The 22,515-nt window shown below is 38.8% G+C and overlaps 1 pseudogene; it reads right to left on the reverse strand.

Moving 5' to 3' along the window:
- Positions 1-6,436: 6,436 nt before the first annotated feature.
- Positions 6,437-7,025, reverse strand: LOC118592910 (annotated as a pseudogene).
- Positions 7,026-22,515: the final 15,490 nt, after the last annotated feature.

The raw sequence follows: 22,515 nt of genomic DNA on the forward strand, positions 1-22,515 counted from the left end.
GTAAAATAAGGATCTATGAACTCTTTTAATAGTCTAACTTTCAATGTACTCTCATTACTTTAGTAAGAAAAGTGTTTTAAGAAATACATATCTCCATATATGCATGTTTATTGAGTCAATTTTATTCATTGTTATTTTTGTTATGTGGAAATTAGAACATGAATATTAAGTCTAGATGGCTTTTTAGTACAGACTAAATTGCTATAGCTGACATCAGAGATGAAGTGGTGTTGTAAAAGGTCAATGCTCTTAACATAAGAATGGATTCAGCCAGACTGTCCTGCTGCATCCATCAAAGTTTCTTCTCCCTTTTCTTTTGAGGCTCTGCCATCTTTAGGACATTGTCCCAATGGCTTATTGGGATCTTACAGCTGGTGAAAGGATGGATTTAGGTAACATCATAATTAATTCAGGCTTTTTAAACCATAGACACCAAAGCAACAGAAATTTGTGTTGTGTTCTATACACTGAACATCCAAGGTCAAGGTAAAGAGGTTCTGGCCTGTGTTTCATTAGCAGACACATTTCCATGGCCAACAGATAACAGAAAGAGGACCAGGAAGTCCTTGGTATCTCTATTTATTTATTTAGTCTCTGCATGTTTGTGTGTGAAGCTGCTCACATGTGTATAAGTGTGCATGGACATATCTGCAAGTGCATGTAGAAATCATATGTCAACTTCAGGTGTAATTCCTTAGATAACATCCATTTTGTTCTTTTCAGGCAGTGTCTCTCATTGGCCTGGAGCTTGACAATTAGGCCAGCAAGCTCCAAGGATCTACCTGTGCCCGTCTCCCAAGTGTTGTGTCAATGAGTATGTGCCACTAAGCCCATCTTTTTTATGTGGGTGTAGGGATTGAATTTAGGATTTGTGATTTTGTGCCAAGTGTTTTATTAACTGACCCTTCTCACAAGCTCCCTGGAAACCTTTTCATAAAGATACTAATCCTGTTTACAATGATTCTATTATCATGAATTAATTGCCTATCAAAGGCCTCATCTTCAGGTACTATCACACTATGCAATAGAGTGTGAATGTATGAATCTGAAGGGGATATAAACACAGTCATTTCATAGGACATTTCCTTTTGCTGGTTTGATTGCGGTTGCTTGGCTGTCTCTTGACTATTGACCAGCATGGACCAACATAAAGGTCATCATCATCCATCTCAAGTGGAGGCAGGAGATGGCACTTCTTCAAGGAACCTCAAATGACAAAGTTTAGGTTAGCAGGACATATCTCAGAGATGAGACTAAATGTAGAGGGAGCTTCCTGAGGAATCTTGCTGCCTCCATTTCTGCAACTCAGCAACCAATGTTTATCATAATTAAGAGACTGATGTTTTATCATTACTTTTGGATCTACCTATGTGCAAATCACAGCATTTTATTTAATATCCTTCTCTACAGAAGGCAGGTGCTCTGTTGGTTTTCCATGTGTATTCACATGCTCTCTCACCTCTTTAGAATACCCATCTTTCCACTATAAAGGAAGTAGAGATAGAAAATATTGTCTGACATGGATGCATATGCATAAATATGTATGTACCTTTGATTTTTCTATGGCTATGTTTAGTTCTTTCTCTCCAACTCTATGTGTATGCTCATGTGTGTTCGTGTGTGTACAGGTATATTTGACTGTATGTGTATATGTGTACATATGGAGGCCACAGGCCAACATTGGGAGTCATTTTCTATGCTTCCCACCTTATTTAAGGGAGGATCTGTCACTAGCTTGAAACATGTCATGTAGACTAGTCTGTATGTCCAGAGACACCAAGGATAAGCCACAACCCTTCCAACATTGAAATTATATGTACTTACTGCAGTGCCCAGCTTTTTTATGTGGTTTCTGGGGATAAAACTCAAGTCAACAGGTTCTCATTGTGAGCTCATTGCCAACTGAGAAGGCTCCTAAGCCAGCTTCATGCATACTTTTATAATCAATAATCAATACAATCAAGCAATCAAATGTAGTCTAGACAAGATGTGAATAATTTCTCCCTGCCCCTTCCTGCTACAGAGCTATAAACACTGGTATTGACAGAGGCAAATGATAACAGATGGAGGAAAGAAAGAGTGTAATCAGGGATCCAGGGGTGGAGAAAAAAAAAAACACACCATCTTTCTATCACAGGGAGATACCTGATGGCATGTGACTGGATTCCAGGAATGCCCTTTCTTATCCTCAGGCATCACAAGGAATTGTGGGAGATCACAAGGTACCAATTATCCATGCACATCAAGGACCAGCTCAGTGGCTTCACAGGGCTGAAAGAAGATTCAGATGGTGATCAAGACAGTGTATGTAAATAAGAAAGATCTAATTACCATCCAGATGATGGATTTGCAGGTCCTAATGGCATTGAATACTCAAAATTAAGTTTATAATTATTTTTTCTTTTTTTCTTAAAACACACAATGCATATTCTATGTGGCACATTATAAATACATAAAATTCTGATTTGTCATCTACATTTCAATAAGAAAAACATTAATTAAATAGCATACAAGTGTTCCTGCACAATAGACAAAATATTCAGAATATAAGAAAAAAATGACTAGTCAGTGTAGGGAGATCCATGATGGTCATTATTTAAATGATAAAACTAAGGAAAAGCAGTTCAAATGGAAGTCTCTGTCTAAGTATCATAGAGGACAGAAGTAGTTGGTAGACTGCTGCTTTTAATTGCTGAAAGTAAAAATATGAATATCTTTAGCAAGTAAAAGTATTCTGCAGGACTGAAGGAGAGATACAAGCACTCTCTACGAACGGCAAGTACACCTGTCCTTAAAAGTCAGCCTTAGGGGTTGGAGAGATGGCTCAGAAGTTAAGAGCACTGACTGCTCTCCCAGAGGTCCTGAGTTCAATTCCCAGCAACCACATGGTGGCTCAAAACCATCTGTAATGAGATCTGACACCCTCTTCTGCATACATATTAAATAAATAAATCTTAAAAAAATAGTCAGCCATAGAAAATTCTTTGGAAATGGTTAGTGGGCTGGAGTGACAGCTCCATCAGTGTTCTGATTAGGTTTTCTGTTTGTTTGTTTTTGTTGGTTTTCTTTTGTTGGTTTGTTTTTTGTCACCTTGACACAAGATAGAGTCATCTGGAAAGTAGGAACTTCATTTGAGAAAATGCCACATCAAATTGACCAGTGGACAAGTCTGTGTGACAATTTCTTGATTAGTGATTAAAATGTGATGGTTTTGGATGGTTCCAGCTCTGGACAGGTGGACCTTGGTTAAAAGAAATCAAGCTGAGCAAGTCATAAAGAGTAAGCCAGTAAGCAGCCCTCCTTCACAGGTTCTGTTTTAGTTCCTGCCTCTAGATCCCTACCTTCAGTCCCTGTCCTTTCTACTTTCCTTAAATAAAATGGAAGAGATGAGGTAACTCTGTATAACATGAAATTCATGGAAACCAAGCCTAGAATGTGCTGTGTGGCACTGTTCTTGGGGAGACATGAACAAACATCTCAGCAGCCTAGGTTTGGAGCTCATGACAGACCAAAGTATGGATACCACTAGAGAACAGCTTGGTGAACTGTGATGATATTTTACTTGTGCATCCCAATAAAGCTTATCTGGGAATCAGAGAAAAAAGCCAGCCACTATATTAAACATAGAAATCAGGCAGTGGTAGCACATGCCTTTAATTCTAACATTCAAGAGGTAGAGATCCATCCTGATCTCTGTGAGTTCAAGGCCACACTGGGAACAGAGCCAGGAATGATGGCATATACCTTTAATCCCAGTGCTAGTTAACCATACAGGTCTGGAGATCTGTACAGATAGACAGGAAGTGATGTAGCTGGGTGGAGAGAGGAAGTAAGATGGCAGGGCACAGAAAGGTATATAGGCATGAATATACAGGAAGCAGCTCTCTCTTTGGCTGAGAATTTCCTAGAGGTAGGACATGGCTGGCTTACTCTCTGATCTCTCAGTTTTTACCCTAATATCTGGCTCCAGGTTTTTTATTAGTAAGACCATTTAGCAATTCCTCTTATAGTGAACCAATGAGTTTATTGGGGTTATTTGTAGAAATAAGAGGTGTTACAAGAATGAAAATGAGTAAAAAACAGCTGTAGTGTCACAGCCCATTCCAACATGTATAACAGCTCACAAAAACTGGAAGCCTAGAGAATACTGCATAGCTTGTGGGCAGCTTAACAGGTTCAAAAATATCCTTTCCGTGTAGCTTAGTTGCTCTGATACTCTTCAAGGCAGCTCAGCTGGTCATAGTTTCTTCTAGACAGTTAAGCTGGTCTCTGTTTCTTCCCAAGCACCTGGGCTTGTCTTCTTCCTTACAGCTTGGTCTACAAGAGATGCCTCTCAGCAGTCTTTACTGCTTTATACTCTTGGGGAGAGAAGGCCCCAGTGAATCCAATCAGTTTCAGGGACTTCCTGGGGCTATATTTGAGTTGCTTAGTTGACATCCTGATACCAAGGTGTCAATAGGATCCCCTTTGCTTCAAGGTCTTAGGTTGTTTCTTCTTTTAGCTCTTGGTGATCCTAAGCAATGTTAGGTATTCCATGGTATGCTGATAAGCCTATCTAGTTTCTGCCTCTGCCATCATATGACTTTCTCCCTAGTATGTCTTTGGACCTTGACCTTCCTTTCTTCAAAAGCACCCTAACTGTTAAATTTAGAGCCCATCCTGATTAAAAATGGTCATATTCACTAAACTTAATTATAACTTGTATGGCTCTTACTCTTTCATTGCTGTAACAAAGTATGTGACACAATCAGTTTAAGGAAGTGTTTCCTTTGCCTCAGTTTGAGGATGCTCTCAGTCACAGTGAAGACAGTATGGAGGTAGGGGTAGGGTACAAAGCAGCAAGTCACACCACACCTGCTTGTAGGAAGCAGACAGATGAATACTGGTGCTCAGTGCTTCCCCCCGACCCCCCGCCCTTTTCAGTCTAGGACCATGTCTGATGGAATGGTGCTGCACAGCTTTAGTTAGGGTAACTTCTCCCCATTTTACTTAACCAAATCTAAAATCTCCCTCACAACAACTCCAGGGTGACTTAAATCCTATCAAGTTTATAAGCAAGAGTAATCCTCAAGAGCCTCTTTTCACATTCATGCTTGTGGGAGTTAAGGCTTCAATTCATACTGGGTGGCACAATTACACTTTCAGTGAAATCCTGATCAATAAATGCTAAGTGATTTTTTTTCAAATTTATACTTTTAATAAAAAAGTTTTTTTTTCTTATAAACTATGACTTTGCGTGAAGAAAACCACACAACTTGTCTATGTGCACTACAATGAATTTAGAGAGCAAAAGATATTTTCGAAAATAGCTCATTAATATACTGGTTATTTTTAATAGGAATTCAAAAAGATTTTCTTCTTTCCAAAAACAAGACCACTGTCTTGACCCTTGTTAATACATAAAAAGCAGTTTTGCCACTTCTAAAGCTTCTAAGATGGAATAACAGTGTGGTGTTCACACTTACTGTTGGGAATTGGATATTGTGTTTATCTGATTAATCTTTTTAATGGAACAGATCTCCTGGAAATGATTTCCAAACTGCCTTAGTCCTGACCCAGGAGGGTGATTACCTACACCGGTCCATCAGTCAAACTACTAAACACAGGAACACTTTAGTGGGCCTCTGACCTTGGCATTAGAGAGTCCCAAACAGGGCACCAATTACAACAGCTGTACCTTGTGCCTGTAGGACTCCCGGAGAGGAGACTAAAAGATGAATTGTTTCGTAGCAAGGAATGCCCGGAGTACCACAGAGAGTGTCCGTACTTAGGTGATTGGAGAAGCATGGTGGGACTGAAGCCTGTACCTTCTCTCTCCTGTGTAGCGAGAGTCATGGGGCACGTGTGGAGGTAAGAGAACATATTCCGGTGCTGGTCCTAGCCTTTCACAGTGTTTGAAAGGGACTCTTTCTCTCTCCCTTTTCCTCCCTCCCTCTCTCCTTCATTTCTCACTGCTGTTGCATGCTAGCGTTTCACAGCTTCTGAAGATTCTTCTGTTTCTACCTCTCCAAGGACAACCAATACCAGCTACTCAGGTATTCAAACTCAGGTTTTCACATTCCCACCATAAAATGCTTCTCTAATCAGTTATTTCCTCAGCCATTGTCTAACTTCTCATCGTGTGAAATGACATAACATAGCTAAGAAAGAGACTGCATAGGATTGGGAGAAGCGATCAACAGAATTGACCCCACCGTGTGCTGAGTGAGAAAGGCAGTCACCTTGGTTCTGGCAGAACTCTACACTGCTCTGGCTTTGAGGACAGTGATGGGAGGGCATTTCAAGCAAGAGACAAGCAAACAGCAATGTGGGAACTTATGTAGTTGGGGCCAAGAATATAAAAACCGTTGAAATGACATGTACCCAACCATGTGACCAGTCTTTTTTTTCTACCTACATTGTTTATTGGGTATGAATTTTACATAAAATTTGTTTTTCAGTAATAACAGTAGAGCTGGAGAATATTGTGCCACCTTCTCCAAGCTGCATATCCAGAGCCACCAATAGTGTAGTGGAAACTGTGGCCCTTTCCAAGACTACAACTCTTGTGGTCCACAGATGTCAGCCCACACATCTCTCTGTGCTTCAGGACTGGTTTGGTGATCCAGTGAGTGTTGAGATTTCTCCTGATACCTTTATTGAATGGATCAATTGGGATAACCTAAAATAATTTATATGTGGACTCCTCACCAACCCAGTAAGAGCTGAGGAAACTTAAAGCCCCACGGTGCCTTCCAGGGATCTCCAGCAGACTGAAGGTTTTGGGCAAACTTTCACTTGTTAACATCATGATGGATAGGCTTGACATAAGCTTTACCCTTAAGAACTGGGCACTTTCAGCCACTATGGCATCTTTGCTTGTGCTTATATCCCGCCCTGCTCACCCCATCTGAACTTTTTGGGTAGGAATCCCTGTGCAGCACAGAGAGCTGGTTGTATTGCCAGAAGTGAACCCTTGTAAGTAAGCATATCAGGTCAGACTGCTTCTTTCTCTATATCTCCTGGATTTATTTGTATGCTCCCATCTTGGCTCATGTGAGAGCTCACATGATCTCTCTTGAGTTTGATTTTGTTTGTATTTTAAGTAGTTTTGTGTGATTTATGAAGTTAAAACATTTTTAAACTTTAAAAAATATAAATGTATGTATAGTGTGTGTGTACATATATGTTTATGTAGGTGCTAATCAGAAGACAACCACAGAACAGTCATCCACTTTCTTTGATACAAGACATCGTTGGTCTGAAACTCACCAATTATAGCAGATTGATCTACCAGTGAGCCATAGGGAGAATTCTGCCTCAGCCTCCCAGTGCTGGATTACAAACATATAACCACTGTTGCTGGGGATCAAAGTCAGGTCCTCCTACTTTCAATATTAGCACTTTACTGACTGAGGGTTCTTCTCCACTCTTAAGGTAATACTTTCTCATGATAAACCCCAGCTGTGGAGAAACCTTCAACTATGACAGCAAAGGCTTGTTTGTCAATGTCTGTCAATCACTCAGCCCCACTACCAGGTCCAGATACTTCGTATGTTGTTTTTTGTTCTATAAGAGGAAGTGTCAACATGAAACACATTAGATATTCTTAAGTGAATCCAACAATCCTATGTGTGAGCTTGCAGCACTTAATAATAGCATAACATATTCTGGGTCTAATCTTAGTTGTATTTCTGAACTGTGCATATAAACTTGCCTTTAAAAACAAAAGATGATTACCTAGAATTTCTTCTGAAAAATGCTTGTCACTCTGTTTTATCTAATACCCACTGATGGTCATTTATGTGATTATCTGAACCTCTGCTTGAGATATAGATATGGGGATAGATTAAACTTAAAGACATATAAATATATAAGTGAAATGAGCCAGGCTTATAAAGGAATATATCATGTTTTATCTCATTTGTGTGTCCTAGATTTTGTGTAGGAGAAGTGGAGGGATATAGCTGGAAGGATTCCTGTGTCCTAGCCAGCTGGCAGACTGAAAAAATCTCTTCCAATAGCATCCCCCAAGTAAGAACACAGGAGCTTATATTAATTATAACTGCTTGGCCATTAGCTCAGGCTTATTACTGACTGATCTCACACTTAATTTAACCCATAATTCTTATTTATGTTTAGCCACGTGACTGGTACCTTTTCTCAGTTCTGCCTTGTCATCTTGCTTTCTTTGTGTCTGGCTGGCGACTCCTGACTCAGCCTTTCTCTTTCCAGAATTTTTCTTGTCTGCTTATCCTGTCTATACTTCCTGCCTGATTACTGGCCAATCAGCATTTATTTATCAACCAATCAGAGCAACACACATTCACAGCCTACAGAATGACATTCCACAGCACTTCCCCTTTTCTGTCTAATCAAAAAGGAAGATTTTAACTTTAACATAGTAAAATTACATATAATAAAAGTTATCAAGCAAGAATTACAGTTACAATATTTAGTGTATTTGTATTTGTCAAAGTTGAAGAAAATATTCTATCATCTAACCTATATTTGTGAATCTAAAGTTTCATATCTAATTTATCTTTTATCATAATGAAGGAAAATTATAACTATTTAGTCTTCAACTACATCAAAGACCTCGGAAGGATATAATATTACCCAAATAAACAGGAAATACATTGTAAACAACTTCCAAAAATCTAGATGACAGAGACAGCTGACTGCCTGGACAGTCACACAAAGTTCCTCTGTAATGTTGGGGCATCCATCTTCAGCCCACAGGTCTGAAGTTTCTTCTCTCAGTTGCTTCTCTCTTTGTCTAAAGAATATATGGCAGTCTTCTTTCTCTGTGAAGCAGGAACCTAAAGCACCATTTTGCCTTGCAAAGTTCAATGGTCAACTTCTTATGGGTACTGCATGTTCAGTTTATATAAAATGTTGTCAATCAGTCAGCATAAGGGCACTTTTTTGCCCAGTGGCTAACTTTTGTCATAAAGAAAACAAGCTCCATAGTGAGTTTATTCAATACCCATTATTTTCCTTGAAGCAATTGGTGCTGCCAGGAGCAGACGAGTCACATTGTCCAGAAAAGTCTAAGTTTTTAAAATATTTTAAATGCCATATTCTTTAGGACTTTGAAGTGTTTCAAGATGACCTATCTATCTAAAATATATCTCTGCTTGACCTTGAAAACATGCCTAATATTACTACAAGTTTGATTATCATGGATGACTAATTTACTAATCCGTATTTCTTAATTATACATTATAATTTCAAATGAGCTGTGCAAACATAATACCTTAAACAAGAGTGGAAATATAATACAGTATAACAAAATTAACTTTAAAATTATATCAATAAACTAAAATCCATAGCAAGTTTTTGCTCTTTAAAAGTAGATTCTATAATCTACCCTTTCATCCTATCATATCTATAATATTCCCTTTTGTTCTTTAGAAAGAAATTGCATCTATAATAAACCCCTTTAAATAATAATAAACATTTATAAATAATTGAGTGTAGCTTGTCATACTACTTCCTGCTGATAGAGGGCACTGGTAATCTTTTGGGAATCCTGAGAAAATTAAGAATTATGCTCAAGTCCTGACTGGTGTAGTCTGTGACACTGACACACATTCACAGCACACAGAATGACACACCACAGCAGAGGGATATGTACAACGTATGATATATTCTTGTGTAAAATATCCTTATGTAGCACAGCAATATTCACAATAAATAGACACAATAAAAATTGCAAAAAAAAATACATGTACACATAGTTAGACACAGATGGAGGGCTGGGATACAGCTTAATGTTGTAGAACATCTTCTCATCATACACAAGCCCCTAAGTTAAGTTGCCAATATTACAAAAATAAAAGAAAAATATCATATATATATATATATATATATAATATTATACTTATGTCTAAAAGATAAATCCTATGAAGGAAAATCTTTAGTAAAAAATTTAATTTTGATTTACTTTAATTTTGATATGTATTATTAATCATATTTTCAAAGAAAAATTAAAGCTTTGATTTACAATAGCAATGCTTTAAAATTACTATTTTTCTACAACTATGTTTACAAGACAAATCATTGCAGAGAATAATAAATCATGTGGATTAATGAAATTGTTAGAATTAAGTAGGAAGTAACAAAGATTATTTTCATTTGCATTTTTCAATATGAGTGACATTAGATATGATCAGTTATTCTTCTTTTTGAGATACTATTCACTAAGTACCAAGGCTGGGATGCCCTCTTGATCCCTTCATGTCAGCCTTCTGAGTGTTGAGGTCACAGGTGTCTACCAGCATTTCACACTTCAGGGTGAGTTTTTGGAAAGTATCTCTGGAAGAACTGTATTGTGCACAACAGTTAGGTTTGAGACTTGAGGAGTGAAAACACAGTGGGACAAAGTGAACAGCATTTCAAATCTCTGTCATCTGAATACAAATGACTGTACATTTGAGATGTAGACAGTGTCTATATTCCAGATGTTAATGCAGAAATGAATAAGAATTAGTAACTGTTTTTGCTTGTTTTGGCTTCCCTTTGGCTTTTTGCTTATTTGTTTGTTTTTCAGACAGGGCCTCATGTAGCCCACATAGACTTCAAATTCACTACATACCATGAACGAATGATCCATTTGACTCTACTTCCCAAGTTCTGGAACTACAGATATGTGCTATCATCCCTAGTTATAAAGAATGAGGCATGGAATTCAAGGCCTTGAGCATGCTAGGCATGCAAGTTACCAAATGAGGCACATGCCTTGTCCCTTGGCTTCACCTGCTTACAAATACATTTGCTTAAGTAATTTAACTTTACTATTTTTTAAATGCCAATAGCTTTGGTTGACAGTACATTGGAATCTGGGCCTAAATGTAATATTCTAGAATCCAAGTACCCAGTCCAAAAGTTTACTTTTGCTCTTGAAGAAAAATTTGCAACCTAGAGGACATTGCCATGAGACTACCCATTGAATTTGCGAGAGAGGACAAAGGAATTGTAGATAGGATTATTTTAGGAGGTCTTTCTCTCAGAAAAGATGTAACAGTGCCATGGTTTAGAGAGAAGAAAAGCTAAACATTCAAATGCAGTAACAGCTATCAGCTTGGAAGCTGACCTACTTTAAAATAACCCCATTAATGTCTGTTTCCAGAATATGTTTAAGTAAAATGGGTTTATGGAAAATGGTGTAGTTTTCTCTATTTGCCAAAGGCCAGTATGTGCTTTCCATCCCTGAAATGTTATATGTCCTCCAAACATCGAAAGGTGTCTCTATACATATTAGATGCCTAAAATCTTACAGTTAATCTGTATTGATTGCTTTTCTAACACATTAAAAATACAAAAATGCTATCAATGAAGTCATAAAGATATCACCTACTTGATAATAGGAAGAACTTTAAAGAGCAGGTACATTCTAGTTGTGTGTGTATGCTGTGCATGTGTCCATCAGTGATTGTTGATAAGAATGCGCATGTGATGTGTATGTGGGAGGGGTGTGTGGAAGCCAGAAGTCAACATTAACTGACTTCTTCAATCACTCTGAACCTTAATTTTCGAAGCAGGGTCACTCTGAACCTGGGGATCATAGATTCTGCATTCTACTAGATTGGCTGGGTAGCTAGCTTCAGGGAATCTCCTATTTCTACCTTCCCAGACTTGGAAGGCTCATGCCCTAGCATCCACATTTTAGGTAGTCATTGGGATCAAACTTAGATCCCTACACTTGCATGGCAAATAATTCCCAGCCCCAGAGATGGTGTGTAAAGTCATATTGCTAATGTTGGTATGGTATGCTATCAGAAATGGCACAGTGCTGTATAATATCTTAGGATATAAAAATAATTCACTGTGGCTGCACTATGTTATTAGTAGAAAATTTAGTTGCAGATTATCAGGGATAAAGACAACATAAATTTTTCCTGCTAAATGACATATAATACAATCCTGTGAGCATTGACAGTAATATCTTTTCTCTAAATTCTTTGCAGTTTAAATTATGCATACATAGTGACATTCATTTTTTTTCTATCTAATCTTCATTTTAATTTTGTTTTCCTCTTAGTATGGTAAGGTGTGTCTTGTGAAAACACAGAGTAGTAAAGCGATGGCAGGTGGGTGGTGAGTCTCTCTCCACACACCTGCATTGCCCACCATTGAAGCAAGGCACACATAGGAAAATGCTCAGCATTTTCAACTCTCTAGTGCTAACCAATAAGGTTTGGATCTTATCTTATATTCATGTTTTAAGACAGCCTTTCCTGGCCTGGATTTCTCCAGAAAGTCAAGACTAGCTTCAAACTTGGAGAGATATACCTGTCTCAAATCCCTAAATCCTGAGATTACAGACATATTCTATTATACCTAGTGCTTGGATTTTTAACTCATTAGAAAACTTTTGGTCATTTTTTCATATAACAAAATAAACAATGACCTGTGTGGTGGTTTGTGTTCCCTAAAATATTGTGCACCCTAATCAACTTATCTGGGGTCAGAGAACAGAACAGCCACTAGATATAGAGGCCAGAAAATAGTGGTACACACGCCTTTAATCCTAGCATTCCAGAGGCAGAAATCCATCTGGATCTCTGTGAGTTATAGTCACACTAGAAACAGCCACGCGTGGTGACTCATGCCTTTAATCCCAGGAAGTGATGGCAGAGGGCAGAAAGATATATAAGGCATGAAGACCAGAAACTAGAAGCATTTAGCTGGTTAAACTTCAGGTTTTCGAGAAGCAGTTTAGCTAAGATTCATTCTGGATGAGGACTCAGAGGCTTCCAGTCTGAGGAAACAGGATCAGCTAAGGAACTGGTGAGGTAAGGAAGCTATGGCTTGTTCTGCTTCTCTGATCTTCCAGCATTCACCTCAATACCTGGCTCCAGGTTTGTTTTTATTAATAAGACCTGTTAAGATTCCTGCTACAGACCTGAAAATATTCTAGTCATTTAAACTATGCAGGCTTTATGTGAATGACAATGGGCTTGGCAAAGGAACTTATGAATGGAGTAAATACTTTAAATGAGCCTTGTTTTATTTTTGTTTAAGAGTACTGGGACTGGAGATTTGGCTTTCTGCATCAGAGCACATGCTATGAAAGCCTGAAGACCTTGTCTTGAATTACCAGAATGCATATAAAAAGCCTGATGTGGTCAAAGGTATCAATATAACCCCCTGATGTGGTAACAGATATTCATGTAACTACAGAGTGTGAGGCAGAGAAGGGAGGAACATTGGGCTTTGCTGGCTGCCACTCAAGTGCCAGTTTCAGTGAGAGACCCTGCTTCAAGTGAATAAGTAAGTAGGCGAGAGAGCTAGACACCTTCTCCTTCCTCTTGCCTATGTGGGCTGCACACAGGTTTGAGATCCATATCTATTTGTACAAATATAACATACACAGGGAATTACTTAATGATAATTTTGGATTTCTTTATCTTCTTTTGGTTCTGTGACTCTCTTCCTAATTGTTCTAGTTATGTCAGGAATTCTTGCTGGGATACTGTTTTGTGTTTTAAAGGTAAATTGCATTAAAACTCTTCAGGGTTTTTATAGCACATTTCTCAAAGTCAGGGAATAATATCCCAGGGGAAGCTGAAATAGTTTCTTTCCCAGAATAACATAGGACTGCCTGGAGTCACAGTCTGTGTGGAGGCCTTCCTTCTCCTCAGGCATTTGGCTTTTGTGATCTTAAGCTTGGCTTTCAAGGCTCATGCTAGCATCATCTAGTTTATGATGCATGCTCCAACTATGTCATTAAACCACTCTTCCCTTCTTTAATTTGTTAACAATATGTACTAGATATTTATAGCTACCTCCCTTTTTCCAATTTAGAAGATTGTGCCTCCTGAACACTAGTTAAATCTAATGAAGAGCTCTAACTAAGGTCCCTCCTTAGAGCCCATCCTCACTGACCAGCATTATAGATTATTCAAGGGATTGTAGAGCTCTTTCAGGCCAATGCCATTACTTGTTTATTTTTCTTTCCCCATATAAGAGCTGGAGAAATCTGGGAAGGTGTGAGGCTAGAAGTGCTGGGAACTAGAGGTGTAGCTTCCTGGAGACAGTGAAGTAGTGGAATATCGTGGGAGGGGCATGGGAAGGTCACAATGAGCCACTCTCTCTGATGTATACATATGCATGTGCACCCTCACATGTGTACCCACATAATTTCACAAATACACATATGCACACATACACACAAAGAAAAATAGTTTGACTTGTATTTATCTTAAAGACCTACCAAATGTAAGAGCAGCAGAGCAGATGTGAACTTCTATGTTTATATTCATGATGAGGATCTCAGCATTTCCATATCTGAAAGGTGATCCTTACTTCTTTATGTGTGTGAACATACACTCATATGTGTAGTTGCATGTGTGAATGTGTATATCAAGGCCAGAGGAAAACTTTGGATATTGTTCCTCACATGTACTCCACCTTGTTTTTTGAGACAGGGTATTTCACTGGCAAGGGGCTCTTCAGTGAGACTCAGCTGGCCATGTGTTCCAGGGGTCTCCTTGTCTCTGCCTCCCCATTTGTGGGATTGCAGGTGCATACTAGCAAATCTATAATTTTATATTGAATGCTGGGGATTAAAAACAGATCCCCATGCTTACAAGGCACTTTACTAACTGATTTATCTCCTTAGTCCTTGTAAGTTACTAATAATAAATGTATTCATTTCTGAATTTCAAAGAGACTTGAAAGTGTTTTATCCTTGAAAATTGAAGGTCATATGGGACTGAATAGTCTGAGGGGTATAACTCTTAAGTGTGAGATGGAGGAGTGCCCAGTCCCACATGGTACATATGTATTATATCCCATTTGCTAAGGCACAGGCATCATTGTGGAAGAGGGGCAGAAAATTATAAGAGCCAGATGAGATAGATAACTACAGGGGCAGGTTGTTTTCTGGTTACAACAAAGCTTATGCATATAGGAAATCATAGCAGCATGCACAAAATCCTCACAAGCTCAAATCAGACAAAACTCCCAGCATGGACAGGGAAGGTAGACACAATGTCCTGCCCCCAGCCTAGAATCCATTGACAGCTGCTGGGAGAGGAAGATCCAGTTTCCTTTAAGAATGAGGTCCCTGGCTGGTCAACCAGGCTCCAGTGGAAGACTACATACATGGCAGTATATAGACAGCACAGAATGTAATTGGTGAGTTATAGAAAGATAGAGGAAAGAAAGAGAGAGTGACCACAAACTTGGTTGTGTAGAGAAGGGGTAGATCTGGGAGGAGTTGGATTTGGGGCGAAGATGCACATGATCAAAATACCATGTAGGAAGTTCTCTAAGATTTAATTAAAAAATTAGGAAATTCCCACAGACACTACAAGTATAAACACAATCAGCATCCTGCTGCTGCCTCTGGTATGCAGTAAGTCCTGCTCTGCCAACGGTGCACAACGGAAAGCCACTAGCTGGCAAGAGCTGCACATCTTCCTTCTGGGGGTGTTTGTTAATGTTGATCTAAGCAAGAGGTTCCCTGTCCAGTGGATATTAGGGGATCAGTCCAAGGCTATACATTTTTGAGTAATGATCACATGATCAAGGGCTAGTGCTTGTTGTGGGCTATGTGCTAAGAGTGGCTGGAGAAAGATGATTACACCCTGATACTAACTAGCCTCACCTTTGCTAATTGCATGGAGAGCTGCGTTCCTGGGAGAAACACAGACCCTGTGTGCTGTGCTTGCACTTGCACAGGGAACTGTGGTTGTCTCCATCAAGGGAGTGATGTGTTGCAAACAAACAAAAAGGCAGATTTTGGGGTGACGGCTCAGCTAGTAAAGTTCTTGCTGTGTGAGCCTCGGGGTCTGAGTTTGTTCCTCAGGACACACTTATAAAACAGGTGTGCTGATGTGTGCCTGCAATCCTGGCACTGAGAAGCAGAGATATGAGAATTCTGGGGGTACAGTGCCCAGCCAGTCCAGCCAAGCTAGTAGAGATACTGTCTCAACAAAGCAAGGTGGAGCATAACTGAGAAAGTAATGTGAAATCGACTTCCGAGCCTTCACACACCCATGAACAAGGCATACAAGTAAGCGTTTATATACAGGAGCACACAAAGGGATAAGAAACATACAGGCATGCCCTGAATATGCTTGTTTGCATGAGAATATGAAATTCTTTTAAAGCTGAGGTTGAGATTCTTTGCAGCTATAGTTTCTGTAATAAAATTGGATGAAAGAACTGTCAAGTATTTGTCCCCTGAAGCATACAAAGGAGTCACTGCCAGGTGATGAATATGAAAACCCAGAAGTTAATACATTTTCTTAATTCCCACTAATCATTAAGGCCCCCAGTGGACTCTGCTTGACCATTAAAAAAATAAAAACACCTAGCAACTGTGGTGATATTTTGATGCACTCTAATAAAACTTGCCTGAAGATCAGAGGACAGAGCCAGCCACAGAGTAAGTCACAAAGTTCAGGCAGTGGTGGCACACATCTTTAATCCTAGCACTCTGGAGGCAGTGATCCATCTGGATCTCTGTGAGTTCAAAGCTACAGGAGATTAATCCAATTTAAAAGAGAAACGGCCTGGCAGTGGTGGCACACACCTTTAAATCCAGCACTTGGGATCACAGGCCTTTAATCCCAGCACTAGGAAGGTTGAGACAGAAAGTGATATGGCTAGGCAAAGGAAGGATTATAAGGTGGGAGGACACAGAAATTAGGCCCTTTTGGCTGAGGGCTCAGAGGCATGAAGTCTGAGGATCTGTAGAGACAGATTCTTCTCTTTTGGGCTGAGGACTTGGCGATTAAGAAGTGGCTGTGGCTTGTTTCTGATCTTTCAGCATTGATCCCAATATCTGGCTCCAGGATTTTTATTATAACACCATTTAGGATTTGTGTAACAAAAAACATTTATGGCTTTGGATGAGAGTAGCTCTCAATTAGCTTTATTCTTAAGGAAGGATGACTATTGCCAGTGAGAGCAACGCCTTCCTAGTTCTTTCCTAAGGTGAGATGGCTGGGGATTTAGCTCAGTGGTAGAGTGCTTGCCCTGGGTTCAATCCTCAGCTCCACAAACAAACAAAAACAACAACAACAAAAAAGCCTAAGGTGAGATGCTCTTTGCACACTTACCATGTCTTTGCTCAGGGACAGAGTAGATGCCAGTTTTATACAGGAGATGAAGCATGATGATAGACAAGAGGTGCACATAGTTCACACACAGCAGAGCTCCACTAAAATTGCACACAAAAGTACTTTGGCAAATGAATGCTCTAGCTGAGACTTCTCACATTAACTCTGGAATCTTGCTCTTAATGTTTAGTACTTACTTGTTATTGTGAGATTTAACATTATATGCTGGAGGTTTTTCTGTTTTAAACATTAAAATATACTGTTTATTTTAGTGTGTGTGTGTGTGTGTGTGTGTGTGTTCATGTAGAAGCCAGAAGTCAACTTTGGGTATTTGGATGATGTTCCTTAGGAACTGGACATCTTGTTTTTGAGACAGGATCTCTACCTAGGGCTTTCTGGTTCTGGTCAGCAGAGTAGCAAGCTCAAGTGACCCTCCTACCACTTTTTAGAACATAAATTATTAGGAAGTAAGCAACAGTCGGCTTTTTACATGGATGCTGTAGGTAAAACTTGGGTATTTGATCAATTGAGCTCTCTCTCAATCACCTAAAAATATATTTAGTGTAGCAAACCAGCATTGCCATGTGTCAACCTTCTCCACTAGCCATGGTCCCTGAATGATCCATATAAATTCATACTGATCATTATAATCCACCTTTGACTGCTTTTTTCTCCTTAATTAACTTGTTCCAATAGTTACTGGGCTTATCTCAGGACAACAGTGGTTTAACTACTTACATCACAAGTACAATAAGAAAATACTTTTGATTTGTAGGTGGACTTGAGAATATGAGTTTATTCATTTTAAAACATCCTCATTTCCCGGTATTATATTTCTGCCTTTCCTTGTGTATGAGCTAAAAAACAAAATCTCACTTCTCCTCTCTAGGTATCTCCACTCCCCTTTCCTTTGCCTTGGCTACTGTTGTCCCAAATTCTAGCATTAGCTTTCTGTCTCACCTACCTGTGCTCCTGCTGTACCAGTGCATCCAGCCCCTGGTTGTTCATGAACTTTCAGGGCTCTATGCAACTGCCAATCTGCCACCTGCACTGGGAACATACTCACAAGGCTTATGCACACACACACACATACACACACACACACACACACACACACACACACATACACGTACACATACTTACACATACATACATACACACACACTCAAACATGCACACCCAACCACACATAATAAACACCTCAAACAAACACAAAACAAGGGCCATTAATCACTCCAACTGTGAACTCCAAACTTTCACCAGCTAGCTTTGAAGTATGTTACCATCATTTATGTGTCATCTAAGAGGCACTTCTCATGCTCTTTAAACGTCTTCCCTTAGTCCTACTTTATCCCATGAAGCATTTCAAAATTTCTCTCCTGCTCCCAGTGGTGGTTGAACAAAAATGACCCTCATGGTCTTTTATGTGTGATGCCTAAACAGCAGGGATGTTGGGAGCACAACAATAAGTTCCTTGTTCCAGCAGATATACAGGGTACCCAGAAATGTTAAGGACACAGAATTGTCTTTCCAATGGGTATAGTGGAGCTTTTTGTTGGTACTGTCAGCTCCTCAATAAATTCATAGAGGCTTAATATTAATTATATATGCTTAGCCACTAACTTAGGCTTATTATTAACTATCTTTTTTCCACTTAAATAAACCCATATTTCTTATCTACATTCTACCATGTGGTAGTAGCTGTTTAAGTAAGGCATGTTCATCTTGCTTCTCTCCAGGTCTTCTTGAGATTCTACACCCCCACTCTCTTTTTGTCTGCAAGTTGTGTCTAACCTCTACCTGCCCAGCTAATGGCCAATTGGCTCATTATGAACCAATGAGAGTAATACAGATTCTCAGTGTACAAAAAGATTGTTCCATAGCATTGTCTCCTTTTTGTCTAATAATTTAACATAAAACCATATATAACAAAAACAATGATCAAGTAAGAATTAGAGTTACAATATCCAGATCATTTTCCTTTGGCAAATTTAGAGAAGATACTCTATTATCTATCTTATCTTTGTTATCTAAAGTTTTATACCTAATTAGCTTTTATTATAATTAAGGAAAAGTTTAAGTTGAATTAATTAGTTTTTAATTCCATCAAAGACCCCAGAGGGTGCAATTTTACTTTATGACAGGGACATCTGGCTGCTTGGAAAGTCACCCCAAATTTCTCCATAATTTGGGGACATCCGTCTTTGGCCAGAAGCCTGGTATATCTGACAGACATTTCTGAGATGCAGGAAATTTTGAAGGACTTTCCTACCTTGCCTTGGCAAAGTTTTGCAGTCACTTTATTTTGTTCCCTGCTGGTCCAGTTTGGATAGAATGTTGTCAGCAATTGAGGCAAGGATGGTTTCCTTGCCCAGTGGCTAGCTTTTGCCACAAAGAAAGCATACTCCAGGTGGAGTTGCTTAAATTCCCATTATCTTCTTTGAAGTAAATTGGTGCTGCCACAAGCAGATGTGTCTCATTGTCAAGAAAAGCCTTATGTCATTAAAACTTTTCAAATGCCATATTCTATATGTCTTTGAAGTGTTTGAAGACAATCTATCTTTCTAAATATATGTTTAACCTTGAAAACATATCTAATATGACTAGAAGTTTGATTATTATAGATGACTATTAACTTGTGTTTCTTAATTATATATTACATTCTTAAATGAGTTGTAAAAGCACAAACAAGAGTCAAAATATGCATACAGTATAACAAAACTAACTTTAAATTTTTATAAATAAACCAAAATCCATACCAATGTAAAATATTTTGAGATTAAGGTTGCATTTGGGATTAAAGCAGATTCAATAATCTAACCTCCTTTCCTCTTATTTCCAAATCTCCCTTTTTCTTTTCAGCAGGTGATCCCTGAATCTAACCGCCTTTAAATAGTATTTTATTGACTATAACCAGTAACAACTTGCAACCAACCCCCATAAACCAAGACAAACATCCATAACTCATCTTTTGGGAATGTGGGCATTGTTTTCTATAGACTACTTCCTGTTGCCTAGGAGCTCTGGCATCTTTGGGGAAACATTGAGAAAAAACAAGATAAAGGTTAAGTCTTGGCTGGAATAGTTTGTGAGGCTGAGCCATCTCAGCCAGCAGTCTTGAAACTATTCTGGATGCAGAACTCCAAAAAAACTGCAACAGATGTGCTCTCACATCTGATGTTGGATCACCTGCACCATCCATTTTTATTGGTGTCTGGTCCTCTTGCTGTGAAAATACATAAACCTTTAAAGGTAACATACATATATGTGTTAATACAAATATAGACTGTGCATTGTATAAAATCAACCAAAAATGAATTTTTGCTTTGTATTTGGACAGGTAAAATATATGGCAAGCTTTTACATATTGACATCCAGTTATGCCAGCACCATTTGTTGAAGATACTTTCTTTTTTACATTGTACAGTTTTGGCTTCTTTGTCAAAAATCAGATGCTCATATGTGCATGGATTAATGTCAGGGTCTTCAGTTTGATTCCATTGGTCTGTATGTCAGTTTTTATGCCAGTACCAAGATATTTTTATTACTATAGCCCTATAGTATAGTAGAGCTTGAGGTCAGGGATGGTGATACCTCTAGAGGTTGCTTTATTATATAGGATTCTTTTAGCTATCCTGGGTCTTTTGTTTTTCCATATGAAGTTGAGTAGTTTTCTTTCCAAGTCTGTGAAGAATTGTGTTGGGTATGTTCAATCATACCACAAAGATGCATGCTCAACTATGTTCATAGAAGCACTATTTGCAATATCCAGAACCTGGAAACAACCTAGATGCCTGTTAACTGAAGAATGGATTAAGAAAATGTGGTAAATATACACAATGGAGTACTACTCAGCAGAGAAAAACAATGACAGCATGAAATTTGCAGGCAAATGGATGGAACTAGAATATATCATCCTGAGTGAGGTAACCCAAACTCAGAAGGACAAATATGGTATGTACTCACTCATAACTGGATACTAGATATAAAGCAAAGAACAATCAGACTGCAACCCACAGAACCAGCGAGGCTACATAGCAGGGGGGACCCTAGGATGACTGTGTCTTATAATAAGTTTTGGTTTTACTCAAGTACTGGACAAGCCTCAGTGAAACATTTCAATATTAGGATTTGTACTGTATCAAGATATAATAGAAAAATAAATAAATCAATTAAAAATATATGGTAAGCATTTTGTAGTTTTTCTAGCTTTATTTCTTTTTTCTTTTATTTTTTATTTATTTTACATACCAACCACATTTCCCCTCCTTCCCCTCCTTCTGCTCCACCCATGTCTCCTCTATCCACTCCCATACACTCCCCAGAAAGAGTAAGGCCTCCCATTGGGAGTCAGAGAAACCTGGCACATCAAGTTGAGGTAGGACTAAGCCCTTCTGCCCTGCATCAAGTCTGAGCAAGGCATCCCACCATGGGGACTAGATTCCAAAAAGCCAGCTCACATGTCAGGGATAGTTCTTGATCCCACTGCCAGTGGTAACACAAACAGAACAGATCAAGCCACACAAATGTTACCCATGTGCAGAGGGTTTAATTTGGTCCAATACAGGCTCCCTAGCTTTCAGTCCAGAGTCCCTGAGGTTCCATAAGATTGGGTCAGCTGTCTCTGTGGGTTTTCCCATCATGATATCGACCCCCCGCCCCTTGCTCATGCAATCCTTCTTCCCTCTCATCATCTGGACACCTAGAGCTTGGCCCAGGGCTTGACTGTGGATATCTGCATCTGCTTTTATCAGTTACCTGATGGAAGTTCTGTGATGACAATTAGGGTAGATATGTTCCTTGTATTTCTGTTCTCGCGACATTAATCAGGTCATACTTCAAAAACCTGTACTCCACAAAATTGGAAAATCTAAAAGAAATGTACAATTTTCCAGATAGGTACCATATGCCAAGGTTAAATAAAGACCAAATAAACATTTTAAATAGACCTATAACCCCTAAGGAAATAGAAATAGTCATTAAAAGTCTCCCCCTAAAAAAAATCCCAGGACCAGATAGTTTCAGTGCAGATTCTACTAGATTTTGAAAGCAGAGCCAATACCCAAACTCCAATACCCTCCAAATTGTTCCACACAATAGAAACAGAAGGAACATTACCCAACTCCTTTTATAAGGCTACAGTTACTCTGATACCCAAACCATACAAAGATGCAACAAAGAAAGACAATTACAGACCAATCACGCTCATGAACACTGTTACAAAAATACTCAATAAAATATTGGCACACTGAATCCAAGAACACATCAAAAAATTATCCATCATGACCAACTAACTACTCTTCATCTCAGAGATGCGAGGATCGTTTAACATATGAAAATCTGTCAATGTAATATACCATATGAACAAACTGAAAGAAAAAATACACATGATCATCTCATCAGATGCTGAAAAAGTCTTTGCCAAAATCCAATACCCCTTTATGATAAAGGTTTGTGG

Source organism: Onychomys torridus, chromosome 11 (genome assembly GCF_903995425.1).
Source record: "Onychomys torridus chromosome 11, mOncTor1.1, whole genome shotgun sequence".
NCBI lineage: Eukaryota > Metazoa > Chordata > Mammalia > Rodentia > Cricetidae > Onychomys > Onychomys torridus.